Raw genomic sequence first — 27,722 nt, 5'->3', positions numbered from 1 at the left:
GGAGAGACTAGGATTGACTTATTTCTTCTAATTATTAAATTTATGAGAAAAATTTGTATGTTCCAAATATGAATTTTATACTGTAATTCATAAGGTAAAACTCCTTTGTGTCATTCTTTAGAAGAGTTTGATATATGAAAATAAAAAGTTTTTAAAATTTGGCATGTATATTGTTAATTAAATTTTTATATAGGAAACACCTGGCCAGGTGATAAGTGACCATTTCTAATTTATAAATCTTATTCACAAAAATAGATGATACAGCTAAAGAGTGACATTGAATGAATTCTCAGTAAAATCAAAAGATATGTTGAGTGGGAGATAACTATGATGGGTAGAATCACCAAAGCAATACAGCTTTTTAAACTAGTAAAGTTTTTCATAAAATAGGCTGTGTTCTGAGACTATTCAAATGATTTTAGGCCATCATGTGAAAGACTCATAATTTGCATTAGGATATTAAACACTTTGAGAAGTGATGACACAATGGATCCTGGTTAAGTCTGAAACCAGTGATGTAATTAACAATTGTTAATAATTCTTTATTTCCAAAATTATGTGTGATGTTTTTGACAAAAGGATATAGAATGATTCTAAAACTTACCAGTAAAGATCGTTTTTCTCTTTAAAATATTTTTATTAATCTTTTCTGAGTTTTATGCAATACAATTTGATCTTACTACTCATTTTTTTCTACTTGCATGCATACATTATAATTTTTCTGAACCATTTTTTCTTTGGATTTTTAATAACCCCTGAAGTATAATTTATGTTGCCCATTGACTATAGATTAGGTTATTTTTTTAAACTTTGGTTGTCATATTTAAGAAAAAGTTTGAAAGAGTGAAAAAAGCACTCTATGGTAAGAAATAAAAGAACATTTAGATCAAAGAACCAAACTATATTAAATGTAATTTCTCCAGAAACTGATTGAATAATGAAATATTTTCCCACTAGTGAGTAAAATCTGTGTTTTATCTTTTAGGTGGCTGCCCACTTAGCTGATATTTTTTCAAGGAAAATAATAACCATTCAGTTTATTTCTTATTATATAAATGTGCTTTTGTAACACAGTAAAAATGGCAATTCTACCAAAAGCAATCTATAGATTCAATGCAATCCCCATGAAAATCCTATCAAAATTCTTCACAGACCTTGAGAGAACAATAATCAACTTTATATGGAAAAACAAAAAACCCAGGATAGCCAAAACAATCTTATGCAACAAAGGAACTTCTGGAGGCATTACCATCCCTGACTTCAAACTCTATTACAGAGCTACAGTATTGAAAACAGCTTGGTTTTGGCATAAAAACAGAGATGTCGACCTATGGAATCGAATAGAAGACCCAGATATTAATCCACAAACCTATGAACACCTTATTTTTGACAAAGGAGCCAAAAGTATACAATGGAAGAAAGAAAGCATTTTTAACAAATGGTGCTGACATTACTGGATGACAACCTGTAGAAGAATGAAAGTAGATCCATATCTATCACCATGCACAAAACTCAAGTCCAAATGGATTAAGGACATCAATATTAATCTGACCACATTGAACCTGATAGAAGAGAAAGTGGGAAGTAGTCTACAAGACATGGGTACAGGAGACCACTTCCTAGGTAGAACCCCATTAGAACCGACAATAAGAGAAACAATTAATAAATGGGACCTCCTGAACCTGAGAAGCTTCTGTAAAGCAAAGGACACTGTCAGTAAGACAAAAAGCATAAAATATCTGGGGATAACTCTAACCAAGTCAGTGAAAGACGTATTTGACAAGAACTTTAAGACTTTGAAGAAAGAAATTGAGGAGGATACCAGAAAATGGAAAGATCTCCCCAGCTCTTGGATTGGGAGAATCAACATAGTAAAAATAGCAATTCTACCAAAAGCAATCTATAGATTCAATGCAATCTCCATCAAAATCCCATCAAACTTCTTCACAGACCTTGAGAGAACAATAATCAAGTTTGTATGGAAAAACAAAAAAACAGGATAGCTAAAACAATCTTATACAATAAAGGAACTTCTGGAGGCATTACCAATAAGAGAAAAAATGAATAAATGGGACCTACTGAAACTGAGAAGCTTCTGTAAAGCGACGGACACTGTCAGTAAGACAAAAAGGCTACCTTCCGACTGGGAGAAGATTTTCACCAACCCCTCATCAGACAAAGGTCTGATCTCCAAAATATACAAAGAACTCAAGAAACTAGACACTAAAACTCTAATTAACCCAATTAAAAAATGGGGTACTGAACTGAACAGAGAATTCACAACAGATGAACTTCGAATGGCCAAAAGACACTTAAGGTCATGCTCAACCTCCTTAGCGATCAGGGAAATGCAAATCAAAACAACTTTGAGATATCATCTTACACCTGTCAGAATAGTTAAACTCAAAAACACCAATGATAGCCTATGCTTGAGAGGATGTGGAGTGAGGGGAACACTCATCCATTGTTGGTGGGAATGCAGACTTGTGCAGCCACTGTGGAAATCAGTGTGGCGGTTTCTCAGGAAACTTCGAGTCAACCTCCCTCAGGACCCAGCAATTCCACTCTTGGGAATACACCCAAGAGATGCCCTATCATACTACAAAAGCATTTGTTCAACTATGATCATAGCAGCACTATTTGTAATACTCAGAACCTGGAAACAACCTAGGTGTCCCTCAATAGAAGAATGGTTAAAAAAGGTGTGGAACATATATACATTAGAGTTTTACTCAGCGGTAAAAAACAATGACATCTTGAATTTTGCATGCAAATGGATGGAAATAGAAAATGCCTTACTGAGTGAGGTAACCCAGACCCAAAAAGAGGAATATGGTATGTACTCCCTCATAAGTGGATTCTAGCCATAGTTAAAGGCCTTTGAACCTATAATTCGTGATCCTAGAGAAGCTAAATAAGAAGGGGAACACTAAGAAAATCTTATAATTATCCTCTTGGATATTGGAAGTAGACAAGATTACCAGGCAAACTTGGGTGCAGGGGGGCTGGGGTGGGAGGGAGGAAGTAAGGGGAGATGGTTAGAGAGAAGGGAGAGGGGGAGGATTGGGGATGGCTTTGGGGAATGGGATGGGGGGAGGAAGGATGGATATGGGGCTAGGGAAGTATATATCTCAACTAAGGGAGCCAATTTTGGGTTTGCAAGAGTCTTGATTCTGGAGCAGTTCCCAGGCCCAAGGAGAGGTCCCCAGATTGTTCCCTGGGCAGCAGAGAAGAGCGTATCTGAACTGGCCTTGGCCTATAACCATACTGATGAATATTTTGTATATCACCATAGAACCTTCATCGGGCTATGGATGGAGATAGAGACAGAGACACACATTGGAACACTGGACTTAAGTCCCTAGGTCCAAATGAGAAGCAGAATGGGGAGAACGTGAGCAAGAAAGGCAGGACCAGAGGGAACCTTCATCTGACGATAGATGGAAATAGAGACAGAGACCCACATTGGAGCACTGGACTGAGCACCCAAGGTCCAAATGAGGAGCAGAAGGAGAGAGATCATGAAAAAGGAAATCAGGACCTTGTGGGGTGCGTTTACCCTCTGATCGAATGAGAGCTCACCAAGGCTAGCTGGACTGGGACTGAATGACCATGTGATCAAACCGGAGTCTCTAAATGTGACTGACATGGGGGCTGACTGAGAAGCCATTGACAATGACACTGGGTCTTGTTTCGTCTGCATGTACTAGCTTTCTGGGATCCTAGTCTGTTTGGATGCTCATGCTCACCTTCCTAGACCTGGAGGGAGAGGGGAGGAACTTGAACTTCCCCCAGGGCAGGAAACCCTGACTACTCTTAGGACTGGAGAGGCAGGAGGGGAGGGAAGGGGGGAGGAGGAGAAGGAGTGGGGGGAATGGGAGGGTGTGGGGAGGAGGGGAGGAAGTGGAAATTTTTATAAACAAATAAATAAATTAATAAATAAAAATAAATAAATACTGATTATGAATAAAACAAAAAAACCAAAATATTTCTTTGCTTGTTCTCATCACTGTCCTTCTTCCATCTTGTTTATTCCATTCCCTCAAGTTCTCTTTTCACCTTCTTCCCTCTTCTTTCTCTTCTTCCCTCCCTTATCCCCCACCTCTCTTGTCCTGATTTTGTCAGGTGATCTTAGCGATTTCACATTTCTAGGTGGATCTATGTATGTTTTTTTTCTTAGGGTTCACCTTATTACTTAGTTTCTCTGTTATCATGGACTATAGGCTCATTATCCTTTGCTTTACAGCTAGTATTCACTTATGAGTGAGTATATACCATGCTCATTTTTCTGGGTTTGAGTTACCTCATTCAGGATGTTTGTTTCTAGTTTCATCCATTTGCATGCAAATTTCAAGTTATCATTTTTTTCTTTTACTGCCGAGTAGTACTCCACTGCATAAATATATCACATTTTCTTTTTTTTTAATTTTTTATTTTTTTATTAAATTATAAAAGTTTCCATTTCAGCCCCTCCTCCCAACACCCTCCCACTCCCCCCACTCCCTATCCTCCTCCCTCTCCATCCCCTAGAGCAGTCAGGGTTTCCTGCCCTGTGGGAAGTTCAAGTTCCTCCCCCCTCCCTCCAGGTCCAGGGAAGGTGAGAGTCCAAACAGACTGGAGCGCCAAAATCCAGTATATGCAGAGGAAGCAAGTCCCAGTGTCATTGTCAACGGCTTTTCAAAAAGGCTCCGGGCCAGCCACATTCAGAGAATCTGTTTGGATCACGTCCTCGTTCAGTCCCAGTCCAACAGGCCTTGGTGAACTCTCATTATATCAGTCCCCTTGTATCAGTGGGTGCTCGCATCCCTCGCAGTCCTGATTACTTTTTTTATTTTCTTCATCATTCTGTTCCTCACTTGGACTGTGGAGTGCTCAGTTCGGTGTTCCAATATGGGTCTCCATCTGTATCGCCATCCAACGTTGGATGAAGGTTTCCTGTGCCCTTGCCTTCTTTGCTCACGTTCTCTTTCCTTCTGCCTCTCATTTGGACCTAGGGAGCTAGGTCCAGTGTTCCAACGTGGTTCTCCGCCTCCATCTCCATCCATCGCCAGATGAGGGTTCTATGGTGACATGCAAAATATTCATCAGTATGGTTGTGGGCCAAGGCCGGTTCAGGCACCCTCTCCTCTGTCCAGAGAACCATCTGGGGATCTCTCCTTGGACCGGGGATCCCCTTTATAATCAAGTCTTTGTAAACCCTAAAATGATTCCCTTAGTTGAGGTATATACTTGCCTGATCCCATATTCATCCTTCCTTCCTCCCCCCATCCCAGTCCCCTGATCTTTCCCCAATCCTCCCCTACTCCCTTCTCTCTAACCCTCTCCCTTTCCGACAACCCTCCCACCCCCCCACCCCCCCATGCACCCAAGGTTACCTGGGACTCTTGTCTATTTCCTACCTCCTGGCAGATAGCTAAATAATCTTCATCAGGTTCATCTTCTTATTTAGCTTCTCTAGGATCACGAATAACAGGCTCAAAGATCTTTAATTATGGTTAGAATCCACTTATGAGATATCACATTTTCTTTATACAATCTTCAGTTGAGGAATATAGAGGTTGTTTCTAGAATCTGGCTATACAAATAATGGTCCCCTTACTTCAATACTCTCCAGCAGAAGCTATCATTGGTGCCTTTTATTTTAGCAATTCTGACTGATATCAGATGGTATCTCAGAGTTGTTTTGAGTTGCATTTCCTTGAAGACTAATTATGTTGAACATTTCCTTAAGTGTCTTTTGGCCATTTGAGATTCTTCTGTTGAGAATTCTTGGCTTAGTTCTGAACATCACTTTTTAATTGGATTATTTGAAATTTTGATATCTAGTTTCTTGAGTTCTTTATATATTTTGGATATCAGTCTTTTGTCTGATGTGTAGTGGGTGAAGATCTTTTCCTATTCAGTAGGCTACCTTGTATATTATTGCCTGTGTACTTTGCTGTATAAAAGTGTCTCATTTTCACCAGGTCCCATTTATTTTTTGTTCCTCTCAGTGTCTTTGAAAACGCTGATATACAGAGGAAGTGGTTTCCTCTGCCCAAGCATTGAAGGCTACTTCCCACTTTCTCTTCTATCAGGTTCAGTTTGGTCAGATTTATATTGAGGTCTTAAATCCAATTGGATTTGAGTTTTGTGTATGGCGATAAATATGGATCTATTTTCATTCTTCTACATGTTGATATCCAGTTATGCCAGCACCATTTGTTAAAGATGCTTTCTTTTTTCCATTGTATAGTTTTAGCTTCTGTGTAAAAAATCAGGTGTTCATTGGTGTATGGATTAATATCCAGGTCTATAACTCAATTCCATTGGTCAACCTGTCTGTTTTAATGCCAATAACCAGCTGTTTTTATTACTGTAGCTCTACAATAGAGTTTGATGTCAGGAATGGTGATGCCTCTGGAAATTTCCTTATTGTACAGATTGTTTTGGATATCCTAGGGGTTTTTTGTTTTTTGATATGAAATTGAGCATGATTCTTTTAAGGTCTGTGAAGAATTGTGTTGGGATTTTGATGGCTATTACATTGAAACTATCGATTGCTTTTGGTAGGATTGCCATTTTTCTATGTTGATCCTAAGTATCCTTGAGCATGGGAGAGTTTTCAATTTTCTGGTATCTTCTTCAATTTCTTTCTTCAAAGACTTAAAGTTCTTGTCAAATAGATTTGGAGCAAGTAGAAGGCCTTGACTTGTTCCTGATTTTAGTGGAATAACTTTGAGTTTCTCTCTATTTAATTTGATATTGGTTATCGGTTTGCTGTATATTCTTTCATTTTGTCTAGATATGTTTTTTTTTTACATATCTCTGAACTCTCTGAGACTATATCATGAAGACGTACTGGATTCTGTCAAATGCTTCTTTAATGTCTAATGAGATGATTTTTTTTATTTCAGTGGTTGATTTCATTTTCAGATTTTCTTAAGTTGAACTATTCCTGCATATCTGGAATGAAGCTGACTTGATTAACTTGATCATGGTGGATAATTTTTTGATGTGTTCTTAGATTTGGTTTATCAGCATTTTATTAAGCAATCTTGCATCTATGTTCATGAGTGAGATTGGTCTATAATTCTATTTCTTGATGGAGTCTGTGTAAGGTTTCTGTATCAGGGTAACTGAAGCCTCATAAAAAGACTTTGGCAATGTTCCTTCTGTTTCTATTATGTAAAACATTTTGAGGAGTATAGGTATTAGCTCTTCATGGAAGTTTTGGTAGAATGCTGCACGAAAACCATTAATCCCTGACCTTTTTTTTTTGGTTGGGAGGTTTGATGACAGCTTCTATTTTCTTTCAGGCTATAAGTCTATTTAAGTTGTTCACCTGGTCTTGATATAATTTTGGTATGTGGTACCTATCTAGAAAACTTTCCATTTCTTTTACATTTTTTCACTTTTGAAGAGTATAGGTTTTTTTTTGTATGACCTAATGATTCTCTGGATTTCCTTAGTGCCTGCAGTTATATCCCCCTTTTCATTTCTGATTTGTTAATATAGATGTTTTCTCTCTCTGCCTTTTTATTACTTTGGATAAGGTTTTGTCCATCTTGTTGATTTTCTCAGATCCAGTTCTTTGCTTGCTTAATTATTTATATTGTTTTCTTTGTTTATATTTTGTTGATTTCAGCTCTCAACTTAATTATTTCCTCTTATCTACTCCACTTGGATGAGTCTGTTCCTTTTTGTTCTAGAGCTTTCAGGTGTACTGATAAGTCACTACTATGAGATTTCTACATTTTATTTATGTGGGCATTTAGTGCTATTAAATTTTCTCTTAGCACTGCTTTCATAACATATCATATATTTGGGTGCATTGTGCCTTTATTTTTGTTGAATTCTAGGAAGTCTTTAATTTCTTTATTTATTTTTTCCTTGACCCAGGGTGACTCAATAGTTCACTGCTCAATTTCCATGATATTGTAGTCATCTTTAATTACTGTTATTGTTAAATTCTAACTTTAAACCATGACAATCTGATAAAATATAGAGGGCTACTCCAATGTTTTTATATGTGTTAATGTTTGCTTTGTTACCAAATATGTTGCCAATTTTAAAGAAGATTTCTTTAGGTACTGAGAAGAAGGTATATTCTTTTGTGTTTAATGGAATGTTCTGTAGATGTCTGTTAAGCCCATTTGACTCGTGACATCTGTTAGTTCTCTTATTTCTCTGTTAAGTTTCTGTCTGGTTGACCTTTCCATTGGTGAGGATGGGCTGTTGAATTCTCCTAACATTTGTTTGTGGGGTTTTATGTGCAATTTATGCTTTTGTAATGTTTCTCTTATATATGTGGGTACTCTTGTATTTGGGGCATAGATGTTTAGGTTTGAGACTTCATCTTGATAGATTTTTCCTGGGATGAGTATAAAGGGTCCTTCTCTGCTATAGGAGGTACTTCTCTCTTTATGTTGCTTTCATTGTTTAATGAATAAAGAAACTGCCTTGACCTAGTTGATAGAGCAGAACTTAGATAAGCAGAAAAGACAGAACTGAATTCTGGGAGGAAGAAAGCAGAGTAGGAGAGCGATATCATGGAGCCGCCAGGGACGGACATGCCAAATTATACCGGGTAAGTGACTGCCACGTGGTGATACACAGATTAATAGAAATGGGTTAAATTAAGATATAAGAATTAGCCAATAAGAAACTAGAGCTAATGGACCAAACAGTGATTTAATTAATATAGCTTCTGTGTGGTTATTTCCGGTGTAAGCTAGCCAGGTGGCAGGGACGAACAAGCAATACTTCTCCATCTCTTCTGATTGATTTTAGTTTGAAGTATATTTGTTAGACATTAGGATATCTAAACCTGCTTGTTTGCTAGGTACCTTTGATTGGAAAAACTTTTCCCAACCCTTTACTTGAGGAAATGTCCCTCTTTGAGATTGAGGTGTGCCTCTTGTATGCAGTTGAAGGATGGATTCTGCTTTCATATCCATTCTTTTAGCTTGTGTCTTTTTATCAGTGAAATGGGTTCATTGATATTAAGAGATATTAGTGACCAGTTATTGTTATTTTCTGTTATTTTCAGTGTTAGAGTTTGTGTGTTTTGCTTATCTGGGGTTTACTGGTGTGAAGTTATCTGTTGCTTGTGTTTTGTAAGGGCAGTTAGCTTTCTTGGGTTGGAGTTGCTCTTCTAGTAGCTTCTGTAAGGCTGGATTTGTGGATATGGACTATTTAAATCTATTTATGTCATGGAATATCTTGTTTTCTCCATCAATGGTAAATGAAAGCTTTGCTAGTTATAGCAGTCTGAGCTAGCATCCATGGTGTCTTAGTGTCTGTAGCATATCTGTCTATTTTTTTCTGGCTTTCATGGTTTCCATTGAGAAGTCGGGTATAAATCTAATATGCCTGCCTTCATATGATACTTGGGCTTTTTTTCTTTGCAGCTCTTAATATTCTTTCTTTATTCTGTACATTTTGGTTTTTGGTTATTATATGGTGGAAGGTCATTTTGTTTTGTTATGTTTTTTTGTTTTTGTTTCTATTTTTTTTGTTCAGTCTATTTGGTGTTCTGTAAGCTTCTTCTAAGTCTATTTGGTGTTCTGTAAGCTTCTTCATCCTTCATAAGGATATCCTTCTTTAGGTTGGGAAAGTTTTCTTTTGATAGAAAAAGGTGTTTTTTATAGAAAGCTTTCTGTGGTTTTGTTTAATATATTTTCTGTGCCTTGGCGCTAGAGTTCTTCTATTCCTATTATTCTTAGGATTGGTCTTTTCATGGTGTCCCAGAGTTCCTGGGTGTTTTGTGATAAGAATTTCTAAGATTTAATGTTTCCTTTGACCAATAAATAAATTTCCTCTCTAGTATCTTCACCACCTGAGATTCTCTCTTCTATCTCTTGTATTCTGTCAGTTATGTTTGCCTCTGTAGTTCCCATTTATTTACCCAGATTTTCCATGTCCAGAATTCCCCGGTTTGTTTTTTTTTATTGCCCTTATTTCAGTCTTCAAGTCTTGCATGTCTTGAACACTTTGATTCACCTGTTTGATTGTTTTTCTTGGGTTTCTTTGACAGATTTATTGAGTTATTCAAATTTTGGTTTGTTTTTTCTTCCATTTATTAAAGTTATGCTTAGTATAATTTCTTCTGCTTTTTCTGGGTTAGGATGATCAAGTCTTCCTGTTGTATGACCACAGGTTTCTGGTGTTACCGTGTTGCTATTTAGGTTGTTGAATAAATTATTGCATTGGTGCCTAACCATCTTTTCCTCCAATTGGCAGTGTCTTTGTCCCTTAGTCTAATACTTGTAGAGGTTTTCTGTGTCTTTGGTATCTGCTCTTGGTTTGCTCAGTACTATCACGGTCTGTGTCTCAGGGAGCCACTGAGGATTCCCTTGGCCAACTCTCCTGGCCTGCTCTCCTGGTCTGCTCTTTTGGTTTTCTCACTTTGTCCACTCTGTGCAGTCACAGCTTGTGCCTCATTGTTTCTCTCTTGGTCCTCTTTGTGTAGTTGCAGCTTTTGCTTCAGTATTCCTCTCGTAGTCCTCTCTGTGTATTAGCAGACTGTGTTTCAGAGTTCCACTGAGGTTGGGAGGGGATAGGAGGGTTTGGCAGTAGAGTGGGACTTGTAGCTTTCAGGATCCGATGGATTGAATTGTGGTGTTACTTCCTTTAAATGTTTAATCACTGTTCAGAAGAGGCACACGTTTGCCTTAGAGAGGAGAAAAAGGTCCCTAAAAAATTAAAGTTTCACAACCTAATTTATCCAAATAGTAATAGTAGCATATAAGTCTTTGAGCTAGCTTCAATAGGAAAGTAGTAATAAGTCATCATCTTTAGAATTGAATCCCTAACGTTGAAATAACTTTAGTAACATACATACATATGTACGAAATTTGTTAAGACTCAACAAACCCATTATATAAGTTGGAGATAAAATAGATAACAATATTTACATGGTATTTAATGACAACTTAGTGGTTACAACTAAGGAAAGAGCAAAAGAAATAGTTATAGATATTTTCTTTACCTGTCACTATTCATAATAATGTTTCCTTAATTAATATTTACTATTGGAAAATTTACAGACTTCCACTAAAATAAACAAAATAAAAGCTTTTAGTAAAAGAATAGTCATAGTTACAGTAATAATAACAAAATATTATTAATGGCCATTTCTTACAATTTATCTATAGCACACAACTCCTTAAACTAAGGAAAAACAAAAGCTGACACTATGAACCATCCTATCTTTGTCATACATTGCACTGAAATAAACTATTTCTATTGGAGTCGAACTGCACTTCAGTATATTGCTTTAAATTACCTTAGATTCAACAAAGTGGTAAAGTGAAGTAAATGGAATTTAAATTATTCAGTAACATTTTAACCCACAGTCACAAGGCACGTAATGGTCACCCTATGCTTTAAAATGTGTTTTCAAGAAAACTATGATCAGTAGGAACTCATAATATATTACTATATTGATCTATGGCTTCCACTTAGTGATACATTTTATTCTGCATTATTCTAAGTACAAAAAGTTATATTGTAGCTGAAAAATACAGAATAATTCATTTTAAGCAAAACAAAATTTTCAGGAAAGAGAGATTAACTCTTTATTCAGTACTTTTAATTTTGTCCCATTTCTAAAGTATAGTTGTAAAACAAATATTCTAATGTTTGTCATTAGTAAAATGTCTTTGTTTCTGAGACAATGATTGCAAGTAGATGGGATCACATGCTAGAAACTGAAAATGAAGTGACTTGTTATCTCACCTAAGTCATCAGGAACACAACCACATACACTCTAAACTTTGATGTCCTTTACAGTCTCCAAATAATCCACAACAAGTTATATCACTCCTTTTGAGTAAGTACTGGACACTGTCAGACAATAAAATGATTTTCTTAGGCTTTTACATCCTTAACCACCCTCCTCTTCTTGGCTCACTTTTATCTAATTACCTTGACTCTTCATTAAAAGGAAAAAAATAAAAGCTATGAGATAAGTACCACAGTGTGCCCTTTAGTTGGCACAGATCTTACTAAATCTCAAGAAATTTTTAGTAAATTTGTTAAAGTAAGCTGTAGAAATTACAATGTTTGCATGCATTTGCCAAAAATAATTGTACAAAGAGTAGTTTATTCTCCATAACTGGAAATATGAACACAAAATGTTTAGCACAGCTTGAAGTAATTCCTTAAGGACATAGATTTCTCTTGTATCTCTTTCTCTCCCGTGCTGGGCTTATTCATAGTAGGAGATTAATTATGTCTATCAATTGACTAAGTATGATTAATTAAAAATTATATTTAAGATGTTAGAAAAGATTCAGATTTATGCAGTGCATGTTGAATTTCAAAGCAAATGTACTAAATATATACTAAATATATTTCAGATTTGAATCCCAGATATACAGAAAAACATCATCATGAAATTATGATTATATAATAATTGATGTTTTAAGACTATATCACATGTCCAAAGATATCTTTAGTGATTAGCTAGGTTCAAAGAGCTTTCATACCCATTTTAGGAGTTAAAACTGTGTAGGTGGAAGAGCTGAGGTCAAACTCTGTACTGCCTGAGGATGCTTTGTAAAGGTCCTGACTTTATTTCCTTGCAGGAAACAGATGTGGATCTGTTCTCCCTTGACTGAAGGTCAGAGAAGTTAAGCCTATTCTTGTTCTTTTAAAGTTACTGGTAACAGGTCTGACTTAAAGTGTGACTACAAACAAGATATCCTGACCTAGGGTGTGGTTACTCAGTGTTTTGGATATTTAGATGGCCCATATAGGTGGACCCACTCCACCTTGACTAAAGTTCAGAGAACTCAAGCCTATTCCTGCTCCTTCATTTTAAAGATAGGAGGTATGGTCCAGAGAGTGGTTGTCTACAGAATACTTGGTGTAAGGTATTGTTGCTGCATGTCTAGCCTAAAAAATCAGAATGCTTAACTCAGGAAACAGTGGATTGATATCTCAAGTATTGAAGTAAGTAGTTTTCCTGTTTGTCATTCATGTCATTTTTAAAGCAGTCTTTTGCCTTCTTTCTCCCTTTTTGGTTTGGATTATATAAGCATATGGAAAATAAATGTGGGTTCATTCAGAGTTCACTGTTTTGCCCCCCTGTTACTCTCCGGTGCCTCTGTACATCTTTTATACTTCTGTTCCTTTTACTTAACATTTCTAATTCATATGCCCCCTATTCTGGAAGGGGCAAATGTTTGAAGTCTGTACATAAACATGTGTCACACCAACCTATGGCTATGACAAAAAGACACTTACCTTTAACTTTTCAACATTCAAGTTTTAGAAATTATAGTATCATAACACTGAGACTCTGTTAAATATTACAAAGAAATTAATGAATAACTGATAATGAAATGTTATATAATTAGTGATTACATTTAAGGTTTTATGTGTTTGGGAAACAGCCTGGGATTATCAAAATATCTGTAGTTCTATCAGGAAAAGCTGAAATACATATATAAATATTTTGGTGTATGTTTATATTTAAATATTTTCCCTTTCTAAATAAAGTCTATTTTAAATAATTGCATATGATCTTTGAAAATAACACCATCCAATTTTCTCAAAGTATTTATACTTTATCCTCAGATATTCTAAATTTTATCATTATTGATAAGTGAACAGACTAAGGTACTAATAAGACTATAGTAAAAATTAACTTATAAATTATTACTGTAAAGGAGAGATGATAATATGTGATATAGCAGTAATATATATTTTTTAATTTATTTATAAAAATGTCCACTTCCTCCCCTCCTCCCAATACCCTCCCACTCCCTCTCCAGTCCTAAGAGCAGTCAGGGTTTCCTGCCCTGTGGTAAGTTCAAGTTCCTCCCCACTCCCTCCAGGTCTAGGAAGGTGAGCATCCAAACAGACTAGCATCCCAAAAAGCCAGTACATACAGACGAAACAAGACCCAGTGCCATTATCAATGGCTTCTCAGTCAGACCCCACGTCAGCCACATTCAGAGAATCCGGTTTGATCACATGCTCATTCAGTCCCTGTCCACCTGGCCTTGATGAGCTCTCATTAGATCAGTCCCCTCGCGGTACTGACTTCCTTGTTCATGTTCTCCCTACTTCTGCTCCTCATTTGGACCTTGGGGGCTCAGTCCAGTGCTCCAATGTGGGTCTCTGTCTCTACCTCCATCCATCGTCAGATGAAGGTTCTATGATGATATGCAAAATATTCATCAGTATGGTTTTGGGCCAAGGCCAGTTCAGGCACCCTCTCCTCTGCTTTCCAGGGAGCAATCTGGGGACCTCTCTTTGGACCTGGGAACCCCTCTAGAATCAAGTCTCTTCCCAACCCTAAAATGGCTCCCTTAGTTGAAATATATACTTCCCTGCTCCCATAACCATCTTTTCTCCCTCCTCCCATCCCATTCCCCCAAGCTATCCCCAATCCTCCCCTACTCACTTCTCTCTAAACATCTCCCCTTCCTTCCATCCCCTCCCCCCTGCACCCAAGGTTGCCTGGCAAACTTGTCTATTTCCAATATCCAGGAGGATAACTATATGATTTTCTTCATGTTCACCTTCTTATTTAGCTTTTCTAGGATCACGAATTATAGGCTCAAAGACCTTTATTTATGTCTAGAATCCACTTATGAGTGAGTACATACCACATTCCTCTGTTTGGGTCTGGGTTACCTCACTCAGTAAAGTGTTTTCTACTTCCATTCATTTGCATGCAAAATCCGAGATGTCATTGTTTTTTACTGCTGAGTAGTACTCTAATGTGTATATATTCCACACTTTCTTTATCCATTCTTCCATTGTGGGGCACCTAGGTTGTTTCCATGTTCTGGCTATTACAAATAGTGCTGCTATGAACATTGTTGAACAAATGCTTTTGTAGTATAATAGGGCATCTCTTGGGAATATTGCCAAGAGTGGAATTGCTGGGTCCTGAGGTAGGTTGACTACCAGTTTCCTGAGAAACCGCCACACTGATTTCCACAGTGGCTGCACAAGTTTGCATTCCCACCAACAATGAATGAGTGTTCCCCTCACTCCACATCCTCTACAGCATAGGCTATCATTGTTGTTTTTGAGTTTAACTATTCTGACAGGTGTAAGATGGTATCTCAATGTTGTTTTGATTTGCATTTCCCTGATCGCTAAGGTTGAGCATGACCTTAAGTGTCTTTTGGCCATTCGAAGTTCTCTGTTGAGAATTCTCTGTTCAGTTCAGTACCCCATGTTTTTTAAATTGGGTTAATTAGAGTTTTAGTGTCTAGTTTCTTGAGTTCTTTGTATATTTTGGAGATCAGATCTTTGTCTGATGAGGGGTTGGTGAAGATATTCTCCCAGTCAGAAGATAGCCTTTTTGTCTTACTGACAGTGTCCGTTGCTTTACAGAAGCTTCTCAGTTTCAGTAGGTCCCATTTATTCATTGTTTCTCTTATTGTCTGTGCTACTGAAGTTCTACTTAGGAAGTGGTCTCCTGTGCCTATGTCTTGCAGAATACTTCCCACTTTCTTTTCTATCAGGTTCAATGTGGTCAGATCAATATTGCTGTCTTTAATCCATTTGAACTTGAGTTTTGTGCATGGTGATAGATATGGATCTACTTTCATTCTTCTACAGGTTGACATCCAGTTATGCCAGCCACATTTGTTAAAGATGCTTTCCTTCTTCCATTGTATATCTTTAGCTCCCTTGTCGAAAATCAGGTGTTTATAGGTTTGTGGGTTAATATCCGGGTCTCCTATTCGATTCCATAGGTCGACTTCTCTGTTTTTATGCCAATACCAAGCTGTTTTCAATACTGTATCTCTGTAATAGAGTTTGAGCCACGGATAGTAATGCCTCCAGAAGTTCCTTTATTGTATAAGATTGTTTTGGCTATCCTGGGTTTTTTGTTGTTTCATATAAAGTTGATTATTGTTCTCCCAAGGTCTGTGAAGAATTTTGATGGGGATTGCATTGAATCTATAGATTGCTTTTGGTAGAATTGCCATTTTTACTATGTCGATCCACCCAATCCAAGAGCAAAGGAGATCTTTTCATTTTCTGGTATCCTCCTCAATTTCTTTCTTCAAAGACTTAAAGTTCTTGTCAAATAGGTCTTTCACTGCCTTGGTTAGAATTATCCCAAGATATTTTATGCTATTTGTGACTATCGTGAAAGGTGAAGTTTCTCTGATTTCCATCTTTGTTTCTTTATTCTTTGTGTATAGGAGGACTTCTGAATTTTTGGAGTTGATCTTATACCCTGCCACATTACTAAAGGTGTTTATCAGCTGTAGAAGTTCTTTGGTAGAGTTTTTGGGGTCACTTATATACATTATCATATCATCTGCATATAACAAGAGTTTAACTTCTTCCTTTCCAATTTGAATTCCCTTGATCTCCTTATGTTGTCTTATTGCTATTGCTAGAACTTCATCACTATATTGAAGAGGTATGGAGAGAGTGGACAGCCTTGTTGTGTTCCTGATTTTAGTAGAATGGCTTTGAGTTTCTCTCCATTCAATTTGATGTTAGCTGTTGGCTTGCTGTAAATAGCTTTTATTATATTCAGGTATTATCCTTGTATCCCCAATCTCTCCAACACCTTTATCATAAAGGGGTGTTGAATTTTGTCAAAAGCTTTTTCAGCATCTAATGAAATGATCATATGATTTTTTTCCTTCAGTTTATTTATATGATGGATTATATTGATAGATTTTCGTATGTTGAAGCAGCCCTGCATCTCTGGGATGAAGCCTACTTGATAATAATGGATAATTTTTCTAATGTCTTCTTGGATTCAGTTTCCCAGTATTTTGTTGAGAATTTTTATGTCTATGTTCATGAGTAAGATTGGCCTGTGATTCTCTTTCTTGGTTGTGTCTTTATGTGGTTTTGGTATCAGGGTATTTGTAGTTTCATAAAAAGAATTTGGCAATGACTCTTCTGTTTCTATATTGTGAAATACATTAAGTAGTATAGGTATTAGCTCTTCTTGGAAGTTCTGGCAGAATTCTGCATTGAAACCATCTGGTCCTGGGCTTTTTTTGGTTGGGAGGTTTTTGATAACAGCTTTTATTTTTTCGCTACTTACAGGTCTATTTCGGCTGTTCACCTGGTCTTGATTAAACTTTGGTAAATGGTACTTATCTAAAAACAAGTCCATTTCTTGTACATTTTCATACTTTGTGGCATATAAGATTTTGTAGTAAGATCTAATGATTCTCTGAATTTCCACTGTGTCTGTGGTTATGTCCCCCTTTTCATTTCTGATCTTATTAATTTTCATGTTCTCTCTCTGCCATTTGATTAGTTTGGCGAGGGGTTTGTCAATCTTGTTGATTTTTTCCTAGAGCCAGCTTTTTGTTTCCTTGATTCTTTGGATTGTTTCCTATGTTTCTATTTTGTTGATTTCGGCCCTTAGTTTGATTATTTCCAGTCTTCTACTCCTCCTGGGTGAGTTTGCTTCTTTTTTCCAGAGCTTTCAGGTGTGCTGTTAAGTCTCTAATGTGTGCTTTCTCTGTTTTCTTTAATTGGGCACTTAGTGCTATGAACTTTCCTCTTAGCACTGCTTTCATTGTGTCCCATAGGTTTGAGTATACTGTGTCTTTATTTTCATTAAATTTAAGGAATACTTTAATTTCTTTCTTTATTTATTCCTTGACCCCTTGGTGATTCAGGAGTTGACTGTCACCTTCCACGAGTTTAGAATTGTTATTGAATTCTGACTTTATTCCATGGTGATCCGACAAGACATAAGTGTTTACTAATATTTTTTTGTATTTGTGGAAATTTGCTTTGTTACTGAGATATGGTCAATTTTCGAGAAGGTTCCATGAGCTGCAGAGAAGAATGTATATTCTTTCCTATTTGGGTGGAATATTCTATAGATGTCTGTTAAGTCCATTTGATTCATTACCTCTATTAATTCTCTTATTTCTCTCAGTATTATTTTGTGGCTGAGCAGTCAGGAACAAACAAGCAGCCTCCTTACAACAAATTGGCATGCCAACGTGGTTGACTAAATCCATATAAAGTCTAAGAAAACTTGCAAAGGAATTCTAGACACTAAAAAGCAAAGTTTAGCTGCATTTTTTTCCCAGGTGGGCTTTAATTACTGGTGTCATGCTGTGGATCCTTTAAGAAAGGCCTTTCTGATTTAGCAGTAGCAGAAAAGCAGCTGTGTGTGAATTTGAAACAGCAGCTTCCCAGCCATGGGCTGTGGTGCTAGCATGAACTCTGACTCTTTTGGGAGGCTGAGCCTTTAAATGGGTTTGGTAAGCAGCGTGTTACAACCTATAATGGTGTGACATTGACCTGCTGTATACCTGGAACTGGGGCAATATACTCATCTTTCAGAGGTGGTGAAGGACTTTCACCATGTTGGACTGGGCAGAGCAGGCAGGCAAAGCCATATTACCCTTAGTGATAGCACAGTTTAGCATTTTAAGAAGCAGCCCTGGTCAAAAAATAATTATAAATACACAGTAAAGTCAAATTCAGATGGAAAAGACCTCTAAATGTGTCACAGTACTGGATAAATATATGTAAGCTTGGGAGAAAGAAGTAAAAGAATGTATACAGGTCCAAAAAGACAGACAGTCATAGATTAAAAGGAGTAAAAAAAAATAAGTCATGTAAAGACGGAAAATTCACAGAGTCTGGATTATGTATACAATAGTATTTTCTTTGAATTCTTTGGCTGCAGAGATGCATTTTATTCTATTGATTCTAAGCTAAACCAACATATATACTTTAAAGTTATCTTGTCTTAAAAGTTTGAGTCTAAGGTTATGTCACTCTGGAAAAGAGGTTCTTCTTTCATTTACACAGAAGAAGAAAACCTGTGGAATCCGTCCAGACTAATGTGGCTTGATGGACCAAGATCCTTGATAGGTCACTGTAAAGACCCCCAAAAATTGCATTGCCCATCAAAAATCAGGAAGCAGTTTGTAGAACTATGTCCATATTCCCAAATATTGTTTATAAATATTTCTTTACATTTAAAGGTGGATATTCTATAGAGATTTGCTTTGGTATGGATCTTGCTCTATTGATACAAATTTAAGGTCAATTTTGTTATATGCATATTTTTCCTTTTAATTAAGGTATTGTGTTTGTGCAGCTCATTTAAAAATGTAATGCATAATAAAGAAATATAGGTTAATAGATAGTAATCTATAATTGTCAAACTTGTAGTCATGTTATTTAGGTTTTATAGATGTACAGAGATAGGAATTTTTCAAAACTTTCAGGGACTCTCATAATATGACATTTAAGATGATTTAAGAATGTAGGACTTTTTGTGACAATGAGACACATAAGCTCCTGGCTGTACCAATTACTTCAAGAGGAAGATGGGTATCAAAGAGTCTCCATATGGAGTTTGCTAGCCATTTAGTCAAGAAAGTGTTCTTGCCCAGACTGCATAAATGGAAATGCAGAACCCAAAGAGAAAGGACTGCTGAACTTGCTTAAAGGTCAAATGGTCCTTTGGTGTTCCTGTTTCCCGAAAGAGTCTGCCAGATACATTCAGGACACAGAATAAAATGACTAACAAACTGCCACTATAGGTGGAACTGTCTTTAAAATTTCCTACTTCATGGAAATTCTGCTGGATACTATGTGCCTGCAGATTGAAAATGTATGACCCAACAGTACAGAAGAACTTTGGGTGACTGTCCAGGCAGCAAGAAGTCTATGTCAATTCCAGAGTTTTGGAAGTTGCTTACAATGCACTTGTTGTTAATTTAGGTAATATTTTATCCTTCTGGAGTCTTTGATGGAGTTGACAAACTATAGTTATTATTATAGTTTTCCTTAGTTATGATAAAAGATAAAGTAAATATAAATATTGTAACTGTAATTCTTGTTTGATAACTGTTTTGTTATATGTAATTTTAATATGTTAAATTTAAAACATTCCTTTTTATTTAAACACAAAAGGGGAGGTGATGTGGGACTCCTCTCTGTATGCTGTGAATATCATTGGTGAATAAAGGACTGCCTTGGACCTATAACAGGATAAAACTTAGCTAGGCAGGGAAAACTAAACAGAACCTGAGAGGAAGAAGGCAGAGTTAGGGAGAAGCAATGGAGCTGCGACTGGAGACAGACACACTGAAACTTTGCTAGTAGGCCGTGACCTGTGGTGATACACAGACTAATAGATATTGGTTAAGTTCATATGTAAGAGCTAGCCAAAAAGGAGGTATAGATAATGGGTCAAGCAATGATTTAATTAATACAGTTTATCTGTGATTATTTCTGAGCTGAGCAGTAAGGAACAAACAGCTCTCATTACAATAATATTTCCTTTAATTTATCATAATATGTACATTTACTTTGTAGTTACTATAAGACTACTATGCCTTTAAAAATATTTATTTAAATGTCACCAAATTTAAGTAAAGAAAATTGACACTAATTTTGCCAAGAATTTTTCATGGCTTTATTTATTGCATCTTATATCAAAGAATTTATTAGTGAAGAATAATCTCCCTGGTTAACATAAGAAGTAAGTAATTTTTTACTGAGTATATCAGCTCTAAATACATATTCTGATTGAAATAGTACAGGCCCAGAAACATAAAAATCCTATATTTTCTGTTATCGATGGGTGTTAGCTATGAATTATCAGAAACATGTGTTTTATTTGTAATACCCATAGAGATAAGGGAATTGCTTAGGACCTATGAGGAGGCACTGTCGAGGGAGGGAAATATAAGGTATAATTATAGAGGGTTCAAAGGAAATAATGGAACATGAAGGGAAAAACGGGGGTGAAAGAGTATAGGGCATGGTAGAGGAAGATTCTTGGGAGACATAAAAACACGAAAGATGGCTTGAAGAAGGCACGTGAAGATCTACTACTGTAAAAGCTTCCTTATATACACATACAAACTCATTAAAAATGGAGTTTTATATAACCCTACTAGACATGTAAAATTAACAAATACAAAGCTCAAATACAATAATAGCTTATTTCTTTTAGAGTTGTTGACCATGAGGCACCATAGACAAGCAAACTGTACAGGCTCTTGCAGTTCCTCTTGGTTACTATTCTAGTTGGGCTTTATATTGCTCTAATAAAATATCATGATCAAAATAGTTAAGGAGGAAAGGATGTATTTTGTAAGCTTCCGCACTTTTCTGTGGACATCCGAACCTCGAAACAGGCGCGTGCTTTTCCTGACTCGAGCCCACGAGAATGGATGATTGTCCTAAGGGTTTAAACACATGACACACACACAAAGAGACCGGGCTCATCTGCCAAGGAGCAAGTGGCAAATGGCAGCTTTATTAAGCATAAGTTGGGTATATATACTGTGGGGCAAAAGGACACCAGCCCCCCATCAGGATCAAGGAAAGAGAAAAGTCAGGGGGCCGCACCCAAGGTCAGAGAGCAGCTGAACAGAGAAAAGAGGAAGCCAAGTGGGCGTGCTCAGGCTCAGAGAAAAGCTGACCCGGGAACCTTGCCTGCTGGTGAGAACCTTGCTTGCAGGTGGAATTACCATGACAGAAGAGTTCTCTCTAAGCTACACCCTTGGGCTGTAGGTGAAATTAACATAACAGAAGAGGGCAGTTCTATGCTACACCCTCAAGCTGATGCAGTGGAACCAGGAAGCAGAACAGCCCTGCAAAGCGCTTGGGGGGGGGGAATGGGGAACCTCTGTACCTACAGTATTTCATCTTGTAGTTCCACATCACAGTGTATAAACTGAAGGAGGTCATGAAAAGACCTCAACTCAAGCAGTAATCCAGAGGTAGGAGCTGATTCAGAAGGAATGAAGGAATGATGCTTAATGGCTATATCTCATAGTTTTCTCAGTCTTTTTTATAACAACCAACACCACATACCCAAGGGTGGCATCACAAACAGTGATATGGGTGCTTATATGTTAATCATCAGTTAAGAAATTGCCTCACAGGCTTTCCTTGAATCCAGTCTAGTGGAAACATTTAATCAGTGGTGGTTCCCTCTTCCTAGATAACACTAGAGTGCATCAAGTTGACGTAAAAATAAACCACACAATTGATCCTTTGCTATCTTTATGCACAAACACATAATCATTCAACTATCACATTTTCATTTTTATTTCTAAGACCTCATTTTAATATTAATATCAGAATATAAAACAAATATGTTTAAAATCCCAGTTTTTTGAAATTAGTATGAAGCACTGTCTCACAGGAAACCCCCTGATCATCTGGCTCTTACAGTCTTTCTATGTGATCTTTCACAACATTACCTGTGTCTAAGATACAGGGATTTCTTTATAAATGAATCTATTGGGACTGGACTCCACAAATCTGATTTTGATTGATTGTAGTTTTCTCTAATGGCTACCTAATCATATGCAGCAAAAAGGACAATGTTAGTAATACCAAACTGAATGGGGAAAGGCCACAAGGCATCAACCCTACGTAAAGAAATAAATGTATCTATGGAATGCTGAGAGTGGAAGAAATAATCTTCTCTAGTAAAGAAAATGAGTAATAATTGTTTATTCAATACCAAATGATGAGCCCTGGAGGCATACAAATATCATTATACAGACTGAGCAAGTTGTATTTATGTATTTAAGAATATCTATCTATCTATCTATCTATCTATCTATCTATCTATCTATCTATATACACTTACATATACAAATACTCATTTAACAATAATTAACAGAAAAAGAGGACATGAATTTAAAAAGGAGCAAGGAGGGGTATATAGGAAGTAAGAGGGATAAAAGGGGGAATGAAGTAATATAATTACAATTTTTTAAATTATATTTTTTAATTTATATTTCCATTCAAAAATTTCCACTTTCTCCCCTCCTCCCATTTCCCCACTCACCCTCCTCCCTTCCCTTTCCTCCTTAAGAGAGGGCAGGGAACTCTGCCCTGTGGGAAGCCCAAGGCCCTCCCCCCTCCATCCAGGCCTTGGAAGCTTTACATCCAAATAGAGTAGGGTCCCAAAAAGCCAGTACATGCAGTAGAAACAAGTTCCAGTGCCTTTAGGAATTGCTTCTCAGTCAGCCCCCATTGTCAGCCGCATTCAGAGAGTCCAGTTTGATCGCATCCTCATTCAGACCCAGTCCAGCTGGATTTGGTGAGCTCCCATTAGAACAGGTACACTGTCTCAGTTGGTGGACCAACCTCTTGCGGTCCTGACTTTCTTGCTTGTCTTCTCCAAACTCCTTCTGCCTTTCAACTGGACCTTGAGAGCTCAGTCCGTTGCTCTGATGAGGGTCTCTGTCTCTATCTCCATCCATCGCCTGACAAAGATTCCCTTAAGTTCCCGCATATTGGAGCAAGCTGTGTTTTAGAGTTCCACCAAGATTGCAGCTTGTCATAAATTCTTAACCTGTTCCCTGAGGGAGGATTCGCTGCCTGCTCCAAAGTTGTTTCCCTGAGGCATCTCAACAGCTGCAGTGTCTGGGAGATTCCTCTAACTCATGGAGGATTTTTATCAATTTTGATGAGATCCACAATCTTTTATCCTTCAAAAGTCAGTGTCCTTGTAGAATCATTTATTCACTTATCAACAGATGTCTCAGCTTTTTCTTGGTACTGGAACATATCCAAACAGCAGTGCATTGTGTCTTCCCAAAGCCCCAGTTGCGGTGGACAAAAACAGGCCACGGGTTACAGAGTAGCTTTCTGTGTACAACCATGTATACAGTGTCTTCACCCTGGAGGTCTTCTCAAGTGTCTCTGAAGGAAGATGAGCTATTTTTCAGAGATTTTAATCTCAGTCATTAGCAACTTGAGGGGCGGTATATGCAGTAGAATCAAAACCCAGTGCCATTGTCCTTGGCTTCTCAGTCAGCCCTCATTGTCAGCAGCATTATTTGTAATAGCCAGAACATGGTGTTGGGTCCAGAGGGGTCGCACAAAGATGAGAACACCACCAAGTCTAGTAAACCAGAAGCAAACTTTATTCCAGAAACCAGATCCTAGGAAAACCAGAAGCAAACTTAAAAATAAAAAATAAAAATAAAACACCCCGGGGCACAGAAGCTTATCAGCTAGCTGAGACCACAGCCAGAAATGGTGTTTGTTAGGCTATGGCAAACGGCTGGTTTTTGAACCTACTTTTTATAGCAGGGGCACCAGGCATTATCCCTGAACAAAAGAATTTTACAACCTTGCCCTGACCCTTGGGTTGGTCAGCGGAGACCCTAAAGAGGGGAGTGAGTGCTAGTGTCCATGAGTAATTAGGCAGCCATCATGAAATATGTTTTAGGAGAGACTACAACGAAACTCACTAATTGCAAGAAAACATATATCTTTAGCAATTCGTCAGAAAGGGGGCTGCTTGTAACACTAGAAGGTTAATAAATTAGGATTCTTGGACTGAGAACTTAGAAGAAAAGTCTTTCATATTATTTTTAGGCAAATTTTCAGATATTGACTGCCATACTTTACAACCTTCATTATCAGAGCTCATTAACTAAACCTTCTTTTATTTATCCACTGTCTCCTGGTATCCCCAAGTACAAACTGAGGTCATGCCTCTCCTCTGGTAGTGCCAGTTTCCCATAACAGAGACAGTGTCTGAGTCAGAGGTCACATATCTCTGTCTCCTAAGGGTTAAACTCAGTTCACACCTACTGTTTGTTAAGGAGAGTCAAGACACTACCCTCAGTTTACAGGGAGATGCTCTGGCCTTGTAATAAAACAGTCAGTTGTAAATAGCTAACGTTTCCCAGGCATCCGAGAAAGTAATCCCTGTGAAGATTGATCTATGATCTGCTGAGAAAGTTGTTGATAGTTTACTTAGGTTTACAGCTTTATGTGTCCTTCTTCCTACATCCTAAACTTCTACCTTCTAATCTTTAGTGTCTATATTTTTATTTCTATATTTTTATTCTTGTCTTCAGACCCTTCAATGGAAACAACCTAGATGCCCCACAATGGAAGAATGGATAAAGAAAGTGTGGAATATATACACATTAGAGTACTACTCAGCAGTAAAAAACAATGACATCTCGGATTTTGCATGCAAATGGATGGAAATAGAAAGCACTGTCCTGAGTGAGGTAACACAGACCCAAAAAGATAAATATGGTATGTACTTACTCATAAGTGGATTCTAGCCATAAATAAAGGACTTTGAGCCTATAGTTCGTGATCCTAGAGAAGCCAAATAAGAAGGTGAACTGAAAGAAAAATCGTATAATTATCCTCCTGGATTTTGGAAGTAGACAAGATTGCCAGGCAAAAATTGGGAGCTTGGTGGAACAGGATGGTTGGGATGGAGGAAGGGTGGATATGGGAGCAGGGAAGTAGATATCGTAATTAAGGAAGCCATTTTAGGCAAGAGACTTGACTCTAGAGGGGTTCCCAGGTATCCAAGGAGATGTCCCCAGCTTGTTCCTTGGGCAGCTGAAAAGAAGGCTCCAGTTCAGGCCTTATCCCATAGCCACACTGATGAATATCTTGCATATCATCATAGAACCTTTATCTGGCGATGGATGGAGATAGAGACAGAGACCCACATTGGAGCACTGGACTGAGCTCCCAAGGTCCAAATGAGGAGCAGAAAGAGGAAGAACATGAACAAGGAAGTCAGGACCACGAGGAGTGTACCCAGCCACTGAGATGGTGGGGCTGATCTAATGGGAGCTCACCAAGGCCAGCTGTACTGGGACTAATGGAGCATGTGATCAAACCGGGCTCTCTGAATGTGGCTGTAATTACAATTTCTAAAGTATAAGAAACCCTTAAAATAGATGTTTAGACCATTTTTAGAATAAGTACAACAGACATTACAAATTAAAACCTTTAAAATTTCAATTTCTTTATAACATTAAAAGTTCAAGCCTAACTGAACTATCCAAATACTCTAAAATAATTATTTCACCATAAATATACATAGCCTTTCTGAAATATTGGGGATGAGCATTGTGATATAGGTTTAATCCCAGTCTGGTCTACTTTATCTAGCTCTTTACCTGCCAAGCTACATAGTTAAATATAAAAAGAAAAAAAAAAACAAAAGAATAAAAAGAGAGAGCTTACAAGTTGTTAACCAAAATATCTCAAAACTTACAAATTTTCTTGTCTGTCAGATATATGAACTAAAATAATAATAATGATGATGATAATGATAATAAATGTTAAATACTCTCTTACTCCAAAAGTGCAGAATCAGGACACAGTCACTATCCAATAAAAGTACAACCAAAATCCTATATTATAAAATGTTCTGGCTTGATATCTGGGACCTACTCACACCTGCAGATTTCTGAGGTTTCATTTTTCAGATCTACCATCACACAGCCAGTACAGCTTGTCTCCTAGGTTCAGTCAGTTACACCCTACAGCTTCTGTTGTTCCTGGTGGTCATACCTTTTCACTGCCCTCTCCAAAATCCTGGGGTCTCTCTCACTTGCTTACATCTTCACCAATAGCATCACTCAATATTTCTTTTGTTACTCTGGCCTTGTCATGCAGTGCCAAGTCTCAGCTGCTCTCCATGTCTTCTTCATGCTTTTAAATCTTTTATCACCTTACAAATTAGTAACTTTGTCTATTAACCTACAAGACAGCCTTAATCTGTTCTGAATCCTACCTTCTATGTGCTATTGAGGAGTCACTTCCAAAAACATTTTTGTCCCAAATAATTCTGGTCTTTTCTTAATCACAGCTGATTTCACAGCTCCAGCTGACCTGCATTCCATTTTTTTCAAAGAAAACAAAGGTTTAATTCAACTCTAGTGCTGATAGTCTCTTGTTAATCACAACTGTTCAGTTTCAGTGCACCAAAAACCACAAGTTCTTAACACACAGTTTCACAAAAATTGCCCTGTTAGTATTTTTCCTTCCCTCTGAAACTTCACAAGAAAGGCCTCCATTATCTGCCTTGCTTTTATGATGATTTTCTGCATTCTCACCAAACAGCACACTGAGTTATGCACATTCAATGGCTTCTCTAGCCCACAGTTCAAAAATCTTTCCATGACCTCCCTAAAACACAAACAATACTTTCACAGCAATACCCCACTTCTGGTACAAACTTCTTTCTAGCTAGGGTTTCTATTTCTGTGGTAAAACACTGTGATCAAAAACTAGTTGGAAAAGGAAGTATTTCTTTCATCTTCCAGTAGTATATCACAGTTTAACACTGAACGAAGTCAGGGAAGAAGCTCAAACATAGAAGGTACAAGGAAGCAAGAACTTATGTAGAATTCAGAGTATTGCTACTGGATTGCTCTCAAAGTTTGCCAAACCAGCTTTCTTAAAATTCCATGGGTCATGAACTGAGGTTACTACCATCCCTATTGAGCTAGGCCCTCCAACACTAACTATTAAACAAGAAAATTTCCCAAATTCCTCATCGGTCTTTCTGGTAGAGGAATATTCTCAGTTAAGTTCCCTCTTCCCAATGACACTAATATGCATCAAGTTGATATAAAATTATCCAGCACAGCTATCATTCAGAGCTTAATGGAAATAATTTATTGCTAAAAACACCACACAATTGAGTCACAAAGCACTTTCAAAACAACCTAGTACACATCCACAAGCTCCAACAGTAATGGCTTAGTTTTCATAGTGCTAAAAGGGACTATATAAGCCACTAATCATCAAAGATACCCAGCAATGAACCCTGTGAAATGCAATAATAGCAGACTTGGAAACGCATGGTGCAACAGAGGCATATATATCATCGGAATATTCAATGACTTTTTTTAATTGGATTTAAATACCAAGTAAAATCAATACCTGGCATTATCATGAGCCCAAAAATCTATGGTTAAAAAAGTCATAGGTGTTAGGAGAGAGCC

This window comes from Myodes glareolus, chromosome X (assembly GCF_982192425.1).
Source record: "Myodes glareolus chromosome X, mMyoGla1.1, whole genome shotgun sequence".
NCBI classification, from domain to species: domain Eukaryota; kingdom Metazoa; phylum Chordata; class Mammalia; order Rodentia; family Cricetidae; genus Myodes; species Myodes glareolus.
The sequence above is the reverse complement of the archived record's forward strand: the minus strand, read 5'-3'. Positions refer to the sequence as shown.